The sequence below is a fragment of the Dipodomys merriami genome, unplaced genomic scaffold, assembly GCF_024711535.1.
Source record: "Dipodomys merriami isolate MVZ:Mamm:240054 unplaced genomic scaffold, mDipMer1.0.p SCAF_604, whole genome shotgun sequence".
In the NCBI taxonomy this organism is placed as follows: Eukaryota; Metazoa; Chordata; class Mammalia; order Rodentia; family Heteromyidae; genus Dipodomys; species Dipodomys merriami.
In genome coordinates, this window is record NW_027206185.1 from 200,586 (window position 1) to 220,897 (window position 20,312).

Below are 20,312 nucleotides of genomic sequence, written 5' to 3' on the forward strand. Positions count from 1 at the left end.
ATAGGCAAATTATACTCCATGAGCTAATTAGAAAGGGATTGGGGCCCTTGGTCTTAATTAATATCTAGTCCCTAACAACTTAATCCTGGGTGAAATCATAGCAGAGATCTCACCGAATGCTGAAATTCTTTCCTCCAACAAATCACCTATATAAATACATATATTTTAAAAGCAGCAATTATAAAGTTCTCTGCCAACTTCTGAGGCTGGGGCTGTTTAACATTCCTGGATTGAGGCCACAGCTTTTTCCCCCACTTGGTCTCCTCTCTCCCCACAACTGAGGCCTAATGAATAGTCACCCGAGTGACTCTGCGTGCCATGTAACCAATATCTCCTAGCCAATAGGTCTTCACGGGGAGTTAATAAGCAGTCTGGGAGGACGGCCTGAGGAGGTCCATGAACCTAATCGTTAACTGCAGACCTAATCAACATCTGCTTCCCACCCAGAGTTCCCCCCGCCCCACAGCTTCACCACTGGTCCCCCCAGTAATGGATGGAAAATCGGTGATTTCCTGACAGTTAGCAACCAATTTTCCACCAATTAGAAGATAGACGGTGGTCTCTGGAGGAAACAGGATGGCTCTACCATGAGGAACCGAGTAGAGAGATATAATCCTAGCAGCACAGAGGAAGAGGTGCTGGGTGCCCCACCCCCAGCCAACTTCAGCTCCCTCCCGCCCACCCCCACCCCCACCTGGACCCCAGTCAGCCTTGGCTCATATCCATGGAAGGGAACTTCTAGGACAGAAACTGCCTTTTGGCAGTTTTGGGGGGTCTCTTTTGGGGGGGGTCTTCTACCACTAATATGGTAGCCTAATTCGAACCTAAGTACTAGAGTTAGACAGTTCTACCTTAAATTACTGAATTTGTCTCTTTCTAGGTATGTGTGGTCTTGGACAAAGCACCTGACTTCCGTGGGCCTCAGCTTCCTTGGTTGCAAAATGAAGGTAGTAATAGCACCTATTTGAGAGGAAGTTAGGCAAAATTACATGAAATAATACAGGCAAAATGCTTTCTCTTACATTGCATAATATTCAATAGATAAACCCTATTGTTATTATTAAGATAGTTTCATAAAGAATGGTATTATTAATGATCAGTATTAATGACACATATGCATACCAAGCTCAATGGGAAGCACTATCTAGCCCTCTACTTCACTGCCCCATCCCTCATCATCCTCCCCCTACCCAACCTGGACCATTGCTGTGGTCATCACCCATTTGGCCCTCTAATCCATCTCCACACATTGCCAAAGAGATCTTTCTTAAATATAGATCTGACTATGCATATGGTACTTCTGGAGTTAAACCCCTGTGGCACACATGTCCTTTCTGGCTTTATTTCTCACCAGTCCCTACCCAATTTCTTATAATGCTAAAACAGAATGACTCCTTAGCACCAGTTCTTTGCCATCTCTCTGGATGAATGTGACTCCAGAGCAAAAAATAAAATAAAAATAAATAAAGAGCTGCAAAAAAAAAGATCAAAGTTTATTTCTTGCAATATCTTTGTCCAGTTCAGGATCTTCGTAGGAGACACACAAGTGACTCCAAAGGATTATGGGAAGCAAGTGGCCCAGCAGCCCAGGAAGAAAATGAAAGAGTTTAAGATTCCCCCTTTACAATAAATAAACCCCTCAGAGTACTGCCCACAAAGTATCTAACAGTTCTGTTCCCTCCGTTTCCCTATCTGCTATGTAAGAATATAGAGAGTTCATCAGTGAGTTCATATAGGTAAAACATCTTCAACAAGACTATTACTTTATTAAATGATACATTATACAAGTGATCGATCAAAAATAAAAGGCTGTGCCCATAGCAGATGTAGAGAACCTGTTCAATGTGCACAGTGCCACATGGAGTAAGTAACAGCATTTGCTGACAGGTTTCTGAGTCATGAAAGAGATTCAGAGCCACCCTCAATGCCAAGTGACATTTTGCTGAGCTTGATTGTGCTCTAAACTCTATAGTCCAGTCTACAAATTTAAGAAGGAGTGAGGGAAAGGGTAGGTAGGAGGAGGATGGGTGAGACTGTTGAAAGGGATGACATTGATCAAAATATATTATAGATATTATATTTCCTGAGTCCTGCAACCCTGGGCCCCCATTCTCCTTTATATAATCACCTACTCCATCTGTCTTGCCAGCTGCTGGACCTTAGTCCACTTATGTGTGCATTAGAAAAATGTGCCATCCCCTCCCCTGTTTGGAGGGAACTCCATATCCAGTGTAATTCTGGTGTGCAGAGCTGTGTGCAGAGCTCTTGGTGGATATCAACCCCAACTTGGTGCAGAGCATACCGACACAATTGTGGTTATTATGCTCAAATGCCAGCCAGCTGCCCAGCCAACTCTAGTTAAGGAAAATACCTTCAACTCATCTCACTCAAAATCAGGGGCTAATAAGTCTCCCTCTGTAGGCTATTTGCTTCTTCTAACAGGAAATAGTGTGGTGTAATAATGAGACAACAATGGAGAACATAGAATGGTTGGGAGATGGGAACTGTGGACCTTGTCACCTGACATTCAGGCCATGAATACCCTCAGTAAATGCCCTCCATGGTGAGACCTAGATCCATTCTTCTCTGGCACCTCTTTTTCTTTCTTCCTTTTATTATTGGTTTTTGTTTTGTTGGTAATGGGGCTTGAACTCGGGGCCTTAGTGCTGTCCCTAAGTTCTTTTGCTCAAAGATAGCCCTCTACCACTTTGAGCCAAGCACCACTTCCAGTTTTCTGGTGGTTAATTAGAGATAAGAGTCTAATGGGGACTTTTCAGCCTGGGCTGGCTTCAAACTGCAATCCTCAGATCCTAGCCTCTTAAGTAGTTAGGATTTCAGCCATGAAATGTCCCTCTTTTGTTTTGGTATTCTCCACTTCTGAAACTCCCTTTTCAACATTGTACGTGAAGTCACACACACACATAGGCACATGCACAGGTACACACATACAAACACAACTCACTCCTAAAGTACCGGCTACAATGGTCTTCATAGAAGCTCACCTGGCAAAAGATCATGGTCCTGGGCACATTAAAACTATGGGTGGGTGGGGGATTACAGAAATCCCTCTGGGCTTCAATTAGACATATCTAGTCCTGACTCTGGACATTAGTAGTCAGTTGTGGCTTGACCAATAAAGCCATATCCTCTGGTGGCTCAGAAAGAAGTACAACAAAACCTAACCAAGGGAGGCAGATCTGGGCTCAGATCTGGGTTTAAGAATTTCGCAAAGGCAGGAAGTGGCGCTGTGGCTCAAGTGGTAGAGCGCTGGCCTTGAGCTGAAGAGCTGAGGGACAGTGCCCAGGCCCAGAGTTCAAGCCCCATGACCGACCAAAATTAACAACAACAAAGAATTTCCCAAAGGCAGCTTAATATATAAAGGACTCTGGAGCATACATGGAGATGTGACAACAGATGCCAGCCACTGCTAGGCTAACCTTTGACTATCATGTGACTATCATTTTGTTTCACAGTTTATGATGCTACAAATCTAAGATTCCACATTGCTAATTGTTATTTTAATTTATTACTCCATGATCTTAAGGCCTTTAAAAAACAAAACAAAACTTGGTGATTATTTGGGGGGGGAGGTGGTTGTGGGGCCTGAACTCTGGGCCTGGGCACTGTCCTCAGTTCTTCAGCTCAAGGCTAGTGCTCTACCACTTGAGCCACAGTGCCACTTGCAGTTTTCTGGTAGTTTCTTGGAGATAAGAGTCTCACGTACTTTCCTGCCCAGGCTGGCTTTGAACCACATCCTCAGATCTCAGCTTCTTGAGTAGCTAGTATTACAGGCGTGAGCCATTGACGCCTGGCAGTGATTTTTTTTTTTTTTTTTTGTAGGTTGTGGAGCTTGAACTCGGCCTGAGCACTGTCCCTTAGCTCTTCAACTCAAAGCTAGCACTCTACCACTTGAGCCACAGTGCTACTTCCTGATTTTTTTAAGCCAAGATTTTATTAGTCCTTAGTTTGAGTACCTGCAACACTTAAAACTATAAAATTATCTGAGACACAGTTGTCCATTTGTATTTCTTTTAAAGATGTGTTGAATACATACTTTACGTGAGATGCTTTTATTTTATCTCACTGAATCCTGTAAAGTGCAAGTGTTAGCTATATTTTTCAGATGAAGATAAAGCACAAAAAGGTGATAGGCTTCCTTGAGATCACATAAGAAGTGTATAGTGATCCTGTAATCAAATCCTTCCGCTGAGATACAGTGACCATGTCCCAGAACCTGGAGATAGCCTGTCTGATCCACAGCTAACTAAGCCAAAGAGACCTCTGAGATTCTTACTCAGCCAGATTCCCTTGGTCTCAGTCTCAGTCTCAGTGCTTGACTGGGAAGTTGCCACTCTTCCTTCTTACCTTTCCAGGGCTTGTTCTTCCCTACCCTTCTCCCCTCCCTTCCCACCTAGCCTCAGGTCCTAAATTCTCCAGGCAAAGCCAGCCACTTTCTTTGGGCTAGAATCCAAGTTTATTTAAGAACAGGAAAATGTTATTATGGAGATTACAACAGCTACGTGAAACAGAGCGTTTCTGTATCCATGGAGGACCACAAGAATGCTCATCAACTTTAGAGCTTCCTGTTGGTAGCCTTTCAAGTTCTGCTTGAAGCCAGCAGGCATTGGGGTGTCAGCATGAGGCCAAACAACTGGGTGACACTGCCCTCTCTTCTGGCCCTTGCCCTCGGAGCCCATGAAGGGGATCAAAGGTGACCCCCCCCCACTCCCTGTCTCCTCATGCTCTGTAGTCCTAAACAAGATGAGCAGCCTCAAAAGTGGAATAATGGGTAGCTCTGTGTGTGTGTGTGTGTGTGTGTGTGTGTGTGTGTGTGTGTGTGTGTGTGTGTGTGTGTGTGTGTGTGTGTGCATGTGCAAATCTCCACACCCTCAGCCTCATTCACTAGGAAGAAGCTGAAATGCTTAGTCTCTCTACAGGCCCCAGTGTAAAGGGTCTGCATCTAGATCCCAGATGAGGAGAGAACCAGAAGAGACTTTGAAGCCTGAGGGTAGGGAGGAAAGAGCCCAAGGCTTAACTTGGTTTTAATCTCTCTCTTTCTTTTTTAAGAAAAAACGAAAGGAAAAACCATTAAAGTGAAATTCCTGAGGCCAGGAATTGAGTCTGCTCAATCTCCTCCTGGGTAATTAGCTGGCATTTAGCACCCCTCTTTCCCGGGCTTGTAATTAGCAGGGAGATTAAGATGCTGTCATTTTACCTCCCAGCTTCTCTTGGTTACCCAAGATGGTTCAGGAACAACGGGGAGGGGCAGAGAGAATGTTGGGATCCCAGTTACAAGCAGATTAGACATCAGAAAGGACTGAATTGTCAAGGCCATGGACAAGTATATCCTCTGGAAGGTCTTCTGGGGTGTACTTTGTCTATCTTCCCTAACTCTAGCCATCTCTCCTCCCAGAATTCCTGGTGCTGTGCAGACTGGGCTATGTCCCTTCCCCGGGGATGCTCTCTTGGCTTTGGTTAATAAGCTATGTTTCCAAGGGGTCTCATTACCTCCACCTATACCACCTACTTCCGTTGCCACCTTTGTGCCTGCCTCTGTGCTGAAACCTGAGGACACAGTCAAGGCAGCCCCACCCAGAATTACAGTTGCTCTCGGGAAGAAGATAAGAAGGCTCGATGGGCAAATATAAGTCAAAAGTCCCAAGAGCCAATAATTCTAATTGATTGCTTAACTGGAAAAGGCTTCACAAAAAAAAAAAAAATTAAAAGGTAAGGCCCCCTGTTTGGAGAGTGTTAATCAATTTACGACATGTAAAGAATAACACTGAGCCAAGATCAGGGCTCCAGCTTCATAAAGCTGGCTCTGGTGGGCGGGCAATGTGAACCATGACCATGATTAAGGGAGAATTCTGGAAGGAAATGGCCTTTGAGTTGTTTGAGTAGCCAGGATTGTTGGAGCAATAGGGCCTCTTTCTATCTGACTTATCATCCTTCAAGATCCCACTCTGTCTCTTCCAGGAAAGCTTCACTACCAACCCCACACTGGGCTGGGATTCTCCGAGCCCTCTCACCCCATTCTGTTCTGTCTTCAGAACACCTTCTAACTCCATTCCAAAGCATCTGGTCATAACTCTACCTCTCCCACTAGCCTTGAGTTCCCTTAAGGACATGGACTACCTTGCTTCTGTCTATATTTTCAGTGCCTCACATTGCCTGGGTAAAGCAAGGTGGGTAGTCAGAAGACATTGCATGAGCAAATGAGTATACCTTGGGAGTAGCTTGCGCTAAGGCCTCTTTGGCTGGCACTTAGGACTGAGTTTTGATCTTTCTTTTTGCCTGGAATGTTGAAAATAGGTCAGAAAACCCATAAATGAAAGGCCAAGGAAAGACAGAGTGACAGCCTAGGAAGGTTTGAGCTTTTCAAGATCATTCTGGCTGCTATTGGAAGATGGACTGACAGATGTGAATGATTAGCAAGACTCTCATGGGGGAAAGACAGAGTGACAAAATCCCATAACTGTGGTCCCAGCAGAAGATTAGGGTGGTCTTGATCAGACAATAGCCAAGGGAATGGAGACAGAGGAGAAGTGAGATAAATGTGAGCTTTTTAAGTCCAAACCACCCTGGTGGCAGCAGTCCTGGGTTGCCAGTCAGCTATTCCAATTATTCATAGAAATCAATTTCATTCTACTGAGTCTCAGATAAAACTCCTGTTGCTGGCCGACAGTAATGGATGGGCAGCTTAGAGTGTAGAGATAAGAAGAGGCCCTGTATGTGGGGTGATCAGGTGGGGCTTTGCAGGCTAGTAGAGGAATGGTAAAGGTTATCAAAACATCCCTTCAAATAGCAAAGGCTTAGCCCAGCCTGCTCAGCTGAGATCTGTGGAAGGGTGAGCAATGCTCATCCCCAGGCCTGGGACTAAGAGGCACAGAACAAATGTTCTGTGAGCATTTTCTGCAGCAGCAAGGAGAAACTGGATCAGACCTGTGCCCTGGAACTATATTGAGGTCTGGAGATCCTCAGATCTGAGGATTACAGTTTGAAGCTAAGACTAGGCAGGAAAGCCTGCAAGAATCTTTATCTCCAATTAACCATCAAAAGCCAGAAGTGAAGGTGTAGCTCAAGTGACAGAGCACTAACCTTGAGATAAAAAAAAAAAAAAAAGGCCAAGGGATAGCACTGAAGCCCTGGATGCAAGTCCCAGTACTCTCTCTCTCTCTCTCTCTCTCTCTCTCTCTCTCTCTCTCTCTCTCTCTCTCTCTCTCTCTCTCTCTCTCTCTCTCTCTCTCTCTCTCTCTCTCTCTCTTCTTGAGACAAGAGAGAGGAGGGGTGTGAGAGAGGAGGTTCAGCCCAGGGAAGTAAAAAACAGTGAAAGGCACTGGGGCTTCCCTGAGCAGAGAGGAGACTGGAGAGGAAGGCTGGGGATGCTCCGGTCAACAAGAGAGTGAATCAGAGCCTACTGCTTATAACTCATTGATTCATACCAAGTGCTGGCTGCCTTGCTAGGCACTGTTCTAGATACTTCATATAAATGAACAGATGCTAGCCTCGCCAGCACCCTCATCTGATAGAAGAGGAGACTAAGGCATTGAAGTGAAGACATCTCTCCCAAAGTCACACAACTCCAATGGATGGAGCTGTGTTTGGACCTAGGTGGCTCAACTTCATTTTATCACTGCCCAGAGAAGATCACTTGCCAAGGGCTTGCTGTGTCCCCCACACAAAAGTAAGCACAACATCACTTAGCACCTACAAGGGTGCTGTGTCCCAGATGAGAAGTTGAAGCTCAAGCATGTGATTTGCCCACCATCACATTTCAGTGAAGTGACAAAACTGGCAAGTGGACTCATATCCCATGCCTCTCCCAGATCAACTCCAGGCCCTCTCAGCTGGCAGGCTAGCTGAATGGCTATACCAGGCCTTTTCCAAAGGAGAGCCAGCCTCAGCCTTCTCTTCCCCCTCACCTCCACTCAGACAGCTTTGCCTCACAACTGTGGGTAGAGACAGCCAGAGGTTTGGCCCAAGAGGCCCCATCTGCCAACACTCATGGTTGCGAGGAGATAGCACTTTTTATCTCTATGGAGAGTTCAAGAGTTTATTCCCAGCCAGAGTAGTGGGGAGCTCTGGTGCCCATTCTGGGAGGTTGTCCAGCAACAGGACAGATGAGGACACTTCCTCTCTAGCACACGCTTCTCTCCACACCCTTCTATAACCAGAGGCCAGCAGGAAACATCTTGGACAGAGCTCCCTTTCACAGGCAGAAAATACTGAACCCCAGCTCAGGGACCAGCATGACTGGTGGAAACATCACAGCCCTGGATTCACATTCTGTGTGACTTCAGATATAGTCCTTTGCCCCTCACATTAAACCGAATCATTATTCCTATCTGCAAGAAACGCCATCAGGATAAAAACAAGAAAGATCAAATTTTCAGTCACCTGGATCATGGTCTGGTTTACCACTAGGGCTCTGAAACAGAACCCTCATTTCCCATATTTGACACATGATGGTGGTGGTGATGATGATGGTGGTTATAATGGTGATGCTGATAATTGGCTCAATACTAGGGATTGGACTCAGGGACCCACACTTGCTAGGCAAGACCTCTACCACACTAGCTTCATCTCCAAAGTCCCTTTGCCTTTAGTTTGTTTTTCCAGATAGAGTCTTCAGCTTTTGCCTCAACCTGGCCTTGGTCCTCAGTCCTCCTACCTCTGTTTCTGAAATAGCTGGGATTATACACATATACCACCATTCTTGGCACCAGATGAATTTGACTCTAGTAGATGAAACAAACTCCACCAGAACCCCCAAAGATAGAGCAAGTGAGCTCACACAGACCACTCCACACACACCTCCATGCTCTCTGTGATCACCACTTCTTCAAAGGGCAGAGCCTGGTATTCAAGGCCTCTTGGGTACCACCAGCTCCGGTCTCTAGCCTCCCAGGTGACTCATCCCCCTGAACAAAGAAAACCCTGTTTTTATTCTCCAGTGCATCCTTCGAGGCCCAGATCATCTGTTGCCTCCTCTCTGAAGCCGCCTCCAGATATACTCAAGGGAGAATGATTCACTTGCTCCACTGTGCTCCCCAGCTCTGAGATCATCCTGTTTTGTGCTAAGGTTATAGATTCATATAATTAATCCTCTGGCAGAGCCTGAGCTCCTGATTGACTGCAGAGGGCTTTCTCGTCATCTTATTAAATGCCTGGCACATATTCTTTAATGTTAGTTAATCAATGAAATAATTAATTCAACAGAATAACATAGAATGGGAGCATCTCAAGAGCTAGAAGATTTTTCATGCTCACCTGATCCAAATGCCTTCTTTTGGAGGTACAGAGTCCTGGAACTGAAATGTGGGAAGAGTTTGATCAGGACATTAAGATGCACAGAACTAGGAGCTGGAGCCTCATGCCTGTAATCCTAGCTACTCAGGAGGCTAAGATCTGAGGATCGCAGGTTTGAAACCAACCCCGGGAAGGAAAGTCTGTGAGACTCTTATCTCCAATTAATCACAGAAAAACCTAGAAGTGGTGCTTTAGCTCAAGTGGTAGAGGGATAGCCTTCAGTAAAAAGAGCTTAGGGACACTGTCCAGTCCCAGAGTTCAAGTTCCAGGACTAGCAACAAACAAAAATAAACAACAACAACAAAAGGTCAGGCCTGAGGTTACATAATGAGATATCAGAAAGGAGGTACTGGAATGCAGCTCAAGCTAAGGGTGGTTGGTCATTTTTGTTCTCCATTGCCCTCTGAATGAAGTCCAATTTGTTATTCTGACTCATGATCCATTTAGGATGTGGTACCCATCAGTCTGTCTATCCTCATGGCCCTGGTACTCCACACTCAGAACACAATGTATTGCCCCAGCACCTAGGCCTTCTCCTTTGCTTTTTAAAATTATTCATTTGTATTGTCAAGGTGGTTACAGTTACATAAGTAAGGTAGTGAGTACAGTTCTTGTTGAGTTTGTTACCCCCTCTCTCATTTTTCTCCCACTTTCCCTCCTCCTCACCCCCCCCACAAGTTGTACAGAGCATTTCCAACTTATTGTCTTGTGAGTATTGCTGTTGCATTGTTTTCCCCCTTGTCCTATGTACATATGACCATATAAGATGATGCTAAGTGAAATGAACTCTAAGACATGGACCCAAGAGGTTTTTCAATGCTGTTGTTGTTTTTAATGTACTATGTGATTTCTTATTTCTTTTGTGTATTCTTCCCTCTGTGGTTTATCCTTGGTTGTCACGGTATTTGATTTTGGTGCCCTGGGTATTGTATATGTTTCTCCTTTGCTTTCGAAACCTTATTTGCTATCTTCTCCTCCCAGAACACCTTCTTCTTTTTTTCCCTCCCCAAATATGATGAACTTCACTTACCAAGGTGTGACTTCCTCTGAAGAGGTTCCCTTGTCCCTTTCTTTCCCTCCTCTTTTGTCTTCACAGCCCTGCGTATTCCTGTCAATCCAGGGTTCATCTTCCTCTCTTCAGAGAGAGACACATAAGAGACTGTTCACCCTGTGTCCTTAGTGCCCAGCATAAGGCCAGGAAGAAAGGAACATGAATGAATGAGGACAGGAATTCCTGCACAGAGGCAGAGATATTATTGATCTCACACTAAATCCAGGCCTCATGTAAAAGGGAAAGTTCTGAGTTAAGAGGAGGCAAAAGGAGGATATGTGTTGGGACAAGCAGCAGGGCAGAGCTGAGAAAAGACCAGCAGGAGAGAGAGCAGTGTCCCTCCTGACCCTGAGAAACAATATCCCAGGTGTTTACCTGAGCCTCCCTTCTTTCTTAGGTCCAGTGATCTTTGTTGTTTCTGGCAAACCTTTGACAGACAGAGGAAGCAGCCGGAGCCAGCCTTCACTGTCCCAGCATTCCCCCTCAATGGTAGACCCAATGAGGGCTGCTTATCAAGTTGAGCTTGAAGGAGTCTGGAGTCTGCCAGACAATCATGTGAGAAGGCCACCCATGGCAGGAAGAACTGTGCATGGAACGGCTTGGTGGCTACAGCAGGAGTGGTTTGTTCACTGAAGGGGCCTCAGAGATAGGAAGAGATGAAGCCAAAGAGGTGAGTGAGAGTTTGATTGTAAAAGACTCACAGAATCATGCTGAAAACCTTCCTGCTTACCAGGAATCCACAACTTCATTGCACTTTGACCACATGCAAGACACAGTCCTACCTCAGGGCGCTGACAGCCCAGTGGGCAGAGAAAGTAAGAGATGCTTTCTTTCCATGGCTCTAGCCCCTGCCAGATCCTTGCTCTCAGCAGCCTCAAGGCCATCAACCTACCACACATACCTCCCCAGCTCCTCCTGGCCCTTTGTGCTTCTCCAAGTCTTCACACCCAAGAGACAGCAGCTCAGACCTCCAAATAGGCATTCATCCCCTCCAGTCTACAGAGCCATCAGCTCCCTCTATATCCCCTGGGTTTGGAAAATCTCTACTTAGCTTTCAGAATCCTTGTCTGACACTATCACATCGGTGTATCACTCCCATAGCTCTCTGGAAGCTCCTGTTCTAGAAGGTACCATTCTAGACTATTAATGATTCCTGTCAGAGAATATACCATTCTGGACTATTCATGGCTTCTTTCCTTGTCTCTTTCTGTCTCCAGAATGCAAGGATCATGCCTTTCTTATTCACTCCTATGTCCTGGCATATGGCAGGCACTCAAAACAATTAAAGGGGTTTTGGAAGACTGCTACAGTTTGAATATGGTTTAAGTGTGTGACCCCGTACTTTCTGTACTAGTACTGTAGCTATGTTGAAATTGTGAGCCCATTAAGAGAGAGGCCTAGCCATAGAAGTATCATCATGGGTCATAACAATGTCATCCTCAGAAAAGATTAATGTCATTCCTATGGGATTCCAGTTAGTTCTCAAGAATGTAAGTAGTTATGAAGTGGCACTCATACATCTGACCTCGTCTGCAGCTATTCACTTCATATGTCTTCACTATGATGTTGGACCCTCAACACCAGAAACCTGAGCCAAAAAAAGAGAACTTGTTTCCTTTATAAAAATATCCAGAGTTAGGTATTTTCTTATAGCAACATGAGACAGACTAATACAATAAACACCTTGGAGGAGAAAACTTGGGGAACCTTTGGACAATCAGAGAGTACTGCCAACCCCTTATGAAGTTTGAATTGGGAGAGCAAGGCCCTGCCACACTACAGGCCCAGCCTCACAGTAGGTCTTTCTCCTTGCAGTAAGCAGCACCAATGTGGAGAAGATGCTCCTCCCCCCCTCCCCATACAAAGGCCTTAGTGCTGGACGCCACTATACTGTTTGCAAGACCAGCAGGGCCAGTCCCAGGCCCACTCGCCTGCTTCACTTGTGCTATAGACAAGAGAAAGGTCTGGGGCCAATTCTTCTCACTCCAAAGTCCCCTCCCCATCTGCTGTAGCCAGACAGAGCCCTAGCCAGGTCTGGAGCCAGAGAGATAAGACAATCTAGTCACTCACTTTGAATTCCCTACAAACTTGACATCTAGTTCCTGTGGCAGAAAAAAACAAATCACCTTCCACTCGGGAGATAACCAGGAAACCAGTGTCTCTGAGCACACCCAATAGGACCTCCCTATTTCCTGCTTCACCATGCAAACAGGGAAACTAAGACAAAGAGATGGGTGGAAACTTGACTGGGCCCACAATGGAAGCCAATAAGAGTTAGAGCCATAAACTTAGCTTTCCTATGCTTTCCAACCTCAATTTGAAGAAATACCTGAAATTTCATATGTGCACACACCTGGAGCTTTACTACAACTGTCCTCAGTGGGCACACCTCCTAAGACCAGGAGCTCAATTCCTTGAAGCAGTCTAGATAGTTCTTAGTGTGAGAAAGGGCTTCTTTACCCTGAGTCTGAACTGGCCCCCCGGCCTCTGTGAACCTGCCTGGGAGCCCACAGGGCTGGGATCCTGCTGATGAAGTTAACGTGGGAGGATTTTGCTTGTTTGTTTGTTTGTTTTGAGGAGAACAATGTATTCCTTGGAATTCTCTGGGGCTGAGGAAAATCAAAGCAATAGTTCTCCTCCTGCAAGAAAAGTTGTAGACTGGAGTAAAAGGGGAGCTGGTAGGTAGGCAGCCTCTGAATCACATTTCTCAAAAGGCTGTGTAAAGAAGTATAGTTCAGGAACAATAAGGAGGTCTCTGTATATGAGCGACCTGTAAAGTTGGCAGAACTTGATATTTCCTCCCTTGATTCCTCAGTGTGTGTGTGTGTGTGTGTGTGTGTGTGTGTGTGTGTGTGTGTGTGTGTGTGTGTGTGTGTGTGTGTGTGTGTGTGTGTGTGTGTGTGTGTGTGTGTGTGTGTGTGTGTGTACACCAAAAACTCATTTGGAGACCAAAATCTCTCCTTGGGCCTTGGAATCCCAAAAGATACCCAGATGACACTCAAAGATTATATATGACATTCATGCACTCATCCCTTCAAGGGATGGAAATTTATTGAATCTCAACTATGTGTATTAGGCACTATTAGGTTACTATTGTGAACAGAGTAGACTTAACATTATAGATTCTCAGCTGTATATTTTTCATCAATATCTCTTAAACGGGTATTCCCACCTCTCCAAAGAGTATGCAAGTACCTTCAAGGCTGGAATTTATACCTGCCTCTTTCCAATTCCTAACATCTTTTTTTGCCCCATAAAAAAACACAATGCTTCGCTTTGAATCTGTAATGATCTGTTTGTGGAGATACTGGTTGATAGGCTTCCTCAGACACCTTCACTACTCAGTCCTTTAATCAGTTTAGAAAAACCACAGACCAATTCTGATGCTACCCTCAACTCCTTCAGAAAAATCAAGCAGGACTAAAAGGGTGAGCCTGACTAACTCAAACCTATTATTCTGATCCTAGACCAGGCTGTGACTGAGGCTAGATCAATAGAAGAAGCTGATTCAAGGTAAAAGTCTGGGGTCAAAAAATCTGATTTGATTGGGCACCTACCTCATTAGCCCGCTATGTGGTGAGCAATAATGGTGATTCCCACTGGCAGCAATGTGGAAACTCTTAGTTATCTTCTCAACAACTTGTAAGTTAGGTAAGTTAATATCTGATGTTCCATTTGATAAAAGGTAACACTGGGTCTTAGAGAAATCCAGTGTTAGGTCCAAGGTCTCAGAGAGTGTGGAAAGCGGTGCTAGGTTGTGAGCACAGGTCCACTGGAGGTCAGAGGCCTACTCCTGCAGCATCCCCAGGGCACATATTTTATAGGCTGCCATGTTGTGTCCAACTGACAGAGCACCACAGCTGCATTGATTCATGAACTGATGGTTCAGGCCTCCCTGCAGTCCCTGACTGATAAATTAGCTGGCTTTTCTATCCCCAGCACCACTGGCCAAAGACCAAAGGGAAGATGAGAGAGCTGGATGGGAGCTGAGAGGTGGGTGGGAGAGACAGAGCAGAGGCGGATGAGGAGGTCACAGAACATCCATCACCAGGACCCATTTGCCCTGGGATCTTGTGGCTATCTGATCTGCCTGCGAACAAAGTTCCCATCTGAAAGTCTATCCTGCCCAGTGAATTGTCAATCACTCCCCAGGATAAGTTCCCTCCCAGGTTCCCCTAGCCTCAGAGCCTGTGAGGCCCCAAGCAAATGGGCCAGCACATAGCCAGACTCTGACAGGGAGGAGAAGCAGCCACTCAGATATCAATGATAGAAAGACCCATGTCTGCATTGAAGGAATTGGCCAAATCTGTGCCCATATTTAGTCAATGTCCAGAATATTGAATCACCACCCTAAATCCTCCAAACTCTTCTTAAAGTCTTATTGGTTTTACTGGGTTTATAAGCTATGATTGCTGGTCACACTCAACTCAATGTGAGTCAGGAGCTCCTGCCCTTGCCTCCTAGGTTGGCCTGTTTGGCCACAACACATCCTGTCTCTTCACATCCTGCCAGCCCCAGAGCATCCAGGAAAGAGGAGGGAGGGGACCCATGCCAGCATGGGTGGAGTCGCAAGGGGAGAGGGTGACTGCCAGGATTAGCCTCAGCTTGCTCACTCCCTGAGGAACTGGAGTCAGGGATTATTGGGCAGTGCTACTGTGGTACTTCGTTTCAATCACCATCCATGCCAGACCCTACACCGGCAGCTGCTCATAGACACAAATGGGGCTTCAGGACTGTAGAAACAACAGCTCAGCAAATAATCAAGACCCGGGGTGATTACTGTTCTTGAGAGGCTGAAGAAGATCAGGAAATAAAAAAAAAGATGACCTAGAGAGGAAGTGAATAAACATGGTAAAAAAAAAAAAAAAAAAAAACCACACACACACACCTGAGATACTGGAACAGAGCTGAATTCAGATTATATGTTGCCATCACTCACCAGACCTGAAAGTAGAGGTGATGATGTTATTCCTTCCTCCACCTGTTGGTCAGAGGTGTTGACTAAGACTCTTGTGGGGATGGAAATGGAAGCTCCCTGGAGGAAGCAATGCTATTGGAAGGATGGAGCTGCCCACTGCTCAGATAACAGGAAGGCACCTGACCACTGAGGAAGGCAACCTGCAGAGAATTGAGCTCCATCCATGGAGCACCTCTTCTGAGAAGCCATCCTTGATGGATTGCCTTTTTCTGTCATGTGTTTGTGAGGACTGGAGGGCCTGTCTCATTCACCATGGCATCCACTGCCCATGGCACTCAGAGGGTGTGCCCAGAAATCATTCATGACCAGGAAGAGAAGACACAGAAGGGAACTCACATTTATAAGCACCACTTATGCCTCCAGGTCTAGGCTGGTAACTTATGTGCCATCCAAAGCAGTCTTTCCATTTTACAGATGAGGAAATGAGGGTCCTTCGGGGCTCTAGAGCTTACCAGAGATCAAGCAGCAGGAAGGCTGTGGCCCTCTGAGACCACAATTCCACATCCACATCCCATTTTGTGGATCTGTAAGGCTCCTTTCATCATTCTGGGATGCTTCCAATTGGCCCAGGGATATTTGGCTGGAGCCTCAGGACCCAGAGGGCAGCTCCCCCTCCACCCACTCAGCTACCCTCAGCCCAGCTGTGCAAACAGACTCCAGCTGGGTTGTTCTAAAGAGGGCTGGGGGAGGATCTGGCAGGTCTAGCAGGTCAGGGTGAGCTGGGCTTCCCTGAGAATAGCTCCCACCCCAAAGTGGCCTAGAATATATCCATTCACAGGCTCAGAAGATGGGCTGAGTTGAGCCTTTGGTTCTAAAAGTAACTCCCCCTTTCCAATCTACCACTGCTCGAAGTTCAGTGGGGACCTTACCTGGTAAGTTCAGCACTGACCTAACAACACAAATTCAGAGGCCTGTAGCAAACCTCAGTGTGTATGACACCAGAACCTATGTGCCTCTCACTGTATCATCGTGCCACTGGGAAGCCTGGAGGAGCAAACTGCATAGAAACCACTGGCCTGCTCCCTCTGCCCGAATGAACCTTTTCTCTCCATATCCCTGAATCTTCATTCTGCACTACTAGCTTTGCCACCCTCTTTCTTCCCTACAGGGCCAAGTGGTAGGCCAGAGCCTCTGCAGATGCTTTATCCCCAGTTCTGCAGAGGACCCTAAGCAGAAAGTGGATGTTAGAGAGAAGATCATCCTGGACAGAACATGGAAGCAGAGGCAGGGTACTTACTCACTGGCCCACATTCACATCCAAATTTTTCCCACATGGGTTTCCTTACATGGGTGAGTTTTTATTTTTATTTTTTTCCTGAAGGATCAGATAATGCCCATGTAGAAGCACATAGGCGTGAAGGCTGATGTATTCACATCAATACAAATGCCCACCCAGCAGAGTGAGCCGCACACGCCCCTCATCCACCCTTGGCTCTCAGACAAGCCAACACAGTCTTGCACATACCACCCAGAGAGCTGGGGATCCACCTTGCCCTAGGGCTGATACTAGCATAAACTTAATGGTGGGGTGGGGGGTGCCTCTCTCCCCAGAGGCTGCCTAAAATCTTTCTGTTTGGAAAACAGGCCCAGAGAATCAGGGAAACAGTGTGTACCGACAGGAGGGGACTTCCCAGCTCAGGAAAACCCACCTCATCCTTCTTGGGGATAGATGCTGAGGGGCATCCAGTCCAAAATAGACTCTGGAATTTCCACAATTTCACAGACATGCTCACCTACTATGTGTGAGAGGCTTTGTGGTAAAGCTTGAGATTGTACAGGAACCAAAGTTTGAAGTCAGAGAAATTTTGGCCTTGTCACTTCATGACTCAGAGATCTCACTGATATTTTGTGCACAATAGCTGCATGTTGGATATGCTCATAGAAATGATTCCATTTACCTCAACTCTCTACACAAAAATTGGGGCCTGAATATCATATGTCATTTGTTCAAGGTTCTTGTATGTAAAATGGTTTCACAGAAGTCACTGTCTTATAGGATTGTGCAGTAACTGAGTTGATTTGTACAAAATTATTAGAGACCTGACAGGCACACAGTAAGTAGCTGATAAATGTTAGCTGATAGCTGATGTCCTTGTTATAATACCTATTTACAGGAACAATGCAAATTTAATTCAAATAACTCAAATCTCGTTTTCCCCCCTTCAACACCAAGATTTTTGTAGATATAGTTGATTTATAATAGTTCCAACAAATAGCTCCTGGTATCAATTCTTTACTGAGGTCAATGGGAAGTATGAGTTGCTCTAGGTCTGCTGTGCACAGCCCTCTAGAAGCCGATTCTGTCCCCTTCCCAATTTCATCTCCCTCTTCTCCCTTAAACAAACACTCCTCTCCATTGCAATGAACAATAACCACTTCTCCAAGGAGCTCACCCGTGGTCTTCCTGCCTCCGGGTCTTTGTTCAGATTCAAAGCTTTTAATCTCTGTTTCCATGGGCTCTGGAATTCCAGCAGAAGTACCCAGGGGTCCTTCTGCTGAGACAGATCTGGAGATCTGTGAGGTATAATAGAGATCAGGTGGCTTTCAAGTCAGAGCTATGGCACCAAATCCCAGCTCTGCCACTCTGGCTTTGTGACCTCAAACGAGGTTTTTTTTGTTGTTTTTTTTTTAAACTCCCTGTACCCAAGTATGCATCTATGAGAAATGTGCCTGATAATCCTCACCTGGACTGCATTAAATGAGAGACTGAGAAGAAGGTACACTTCCCCTTCAAGCTTTCAATCCACATACAAACACGGATTCTATTAAGAGATACCGCTCTCTCAATTTCTAATTTTCTTCCATAAGCTTTCCATAAATTTTTATGCCTACTATATCTTAACCATACCAAAATCCAATTTCAAAAGGCATAAACTTAACTCCAGCCAAGATATTCGGTCATTTTGCATTTCATCTCAAAATAGTTCATGAAATGTCTAGAACATCTCAAATCCTAGGAGAGTAACCCCTGAATTCTCTTTGGGATTTCAGTTCAATCAAATCTTCAGCCAGTAGCCATAACCTCTTCGTCTTTCAAGGCCTATCTCTAGGCTGAATTACAATTGTGGCATCTCCACCTGCTTTTGTTGCTGCTTTGTTTTCATTTTGATATCATTGGGGTTTAAATTCAGGGACTCCAGTTTTACCCGCTTGTTTACTGTGAGCTCCTGGGGGACAGAGGCTGGGTCTCACTCACTGCACAGTCTAAAGAAACATTTTGAGGACTGGATATGGTGTTGTGGTACATACTATTTGGTAAGCAGAAACTAGGAGGATCATGCCAACCCAAGCAAAAAATTAAGGAGAGCCTCATCTCAACAAATAAGTGTGTTGTTCAAGCTGTTAAGTTCAACTACACTGGACTCAGTCATAGAAGAATCATCATTTGAGGCCAGCACAAGTAAAAATACAAGACCCCATTCAAAGAAAAACTGAACGGTTATGAAGGGGGTAAAATTCAAGCAGCAGAGAACTCACCTAGCAAGCAAGACACCCTCTCTCTCTCTCTCTCTCTCTCTCTCTCTCTCTCTCTCTCTCTCTCTCTCTTGCTTTCTCTCTCTCTCACCCACACACATACCTGAGTACCACCAAGAACAAGACTAATAATCAAATGTACTACCAAGTGTTCCAGTCATGCATCCTTCAAACCACCTACTATCCACTCATCAAATGACAGTTAAGTCCATGTCCTGTACAGGAATGTCCTTCCAGTGATTAAAATCTCTGCTTCCTTCATGGTCTTGCATTTTTCCTCTCCTTGAATCCTTCCAGAGAATTCTTGCTATGCTTGGTAACATCTTCTCCCTTCCCAATTTCCTGGTAGCCTCTTCCACTCCTACTCAAGGAAGGCCTCACACTTTCATGCAGGTAGAAGTTGCGACTTGCACCTCAGAAGGAACAACATCCTATAGTCTGCAGCTAGAGGCGTTTAAGGACATCGGGATGGACCATCACTTCCTGTCCTCAGTCTTTCAAGCCTTAGGGTGCCAAATCTGAGCCAAGGCAGATAAGGAAGCTAGATTTTCATGAACACATTTGGTGTAGGAGAAAATAGAGGGTGGGAGGGAGCAGGATTTTACTTAGTCCTTCTTATCTATAGGTCCTTTGAAGCCAGGAGCTCGTAGACATTGACAGCCACAGGGGAGCTTTTTCTCCACACTTAAGTCCCCTTCATTCCTTAACTGGAGAGGCTGGGCCCCATCTGAGAGTAATTCTGGAATCTCAGAAGCTCACATCAGTCACTCACTCAGCGGGAGCTTACTGACCCTAGCAAGTGCTGGCCTCTGAAGAGGTATCAGCCTCACAAAAGTTCTTACTTCACCTCTAACCAAAAGAGGTGCAGACATGGACAGTGCACAGTACACTGGTTTTAGGTCCCAGCTTGGAATTTTATATCTGTATTTGAAGCCTAAACATCTTTTACGATGTCTGAGAAAACTAAGGTATCTCAAAATCCTGCTCATTTCCCTCTCATAATGAAATGACCTTCATTTCCTCTCCCTGCCCCTGCACCCTGTTACAGCACTGGTGTGTAGATTGGATCTCCAATCTCATAGCTGAAACTTGCTCCCTGGGTTCCTCCCATTGGTCCTAATTCTGGCCTCTGGGGCTGTGCAGAACCTCTCTGGCTGAGGTTATGCAAGAACAGACCTGAAGAGACTTGGCAATGTCAAGTTCCCATGAGATTCAGCACCTGGGGACAGTTTTACTTCAGAAAAGCCATGCATGCAGTCATGAACAGGAAGTAAGGAGACAGTGTGGCCTTAAGATAAGACCAGTAATGCATTAGGTGAGATATGGTATGACTTGAGCCAGAGAGGCGCTGAGTCCAGGACAAGCCAGAGGACCGTGTAATGGCATGATGAACAGAGGAGAGCAGGTGACTCAGGAGGCCTGATAGGAGGGAGGCCCCATGCAAATGAGGAAGACTTAATTCCTTGTTTAGGCTAAGAGGAAAGATAAAGCCAATAAAAA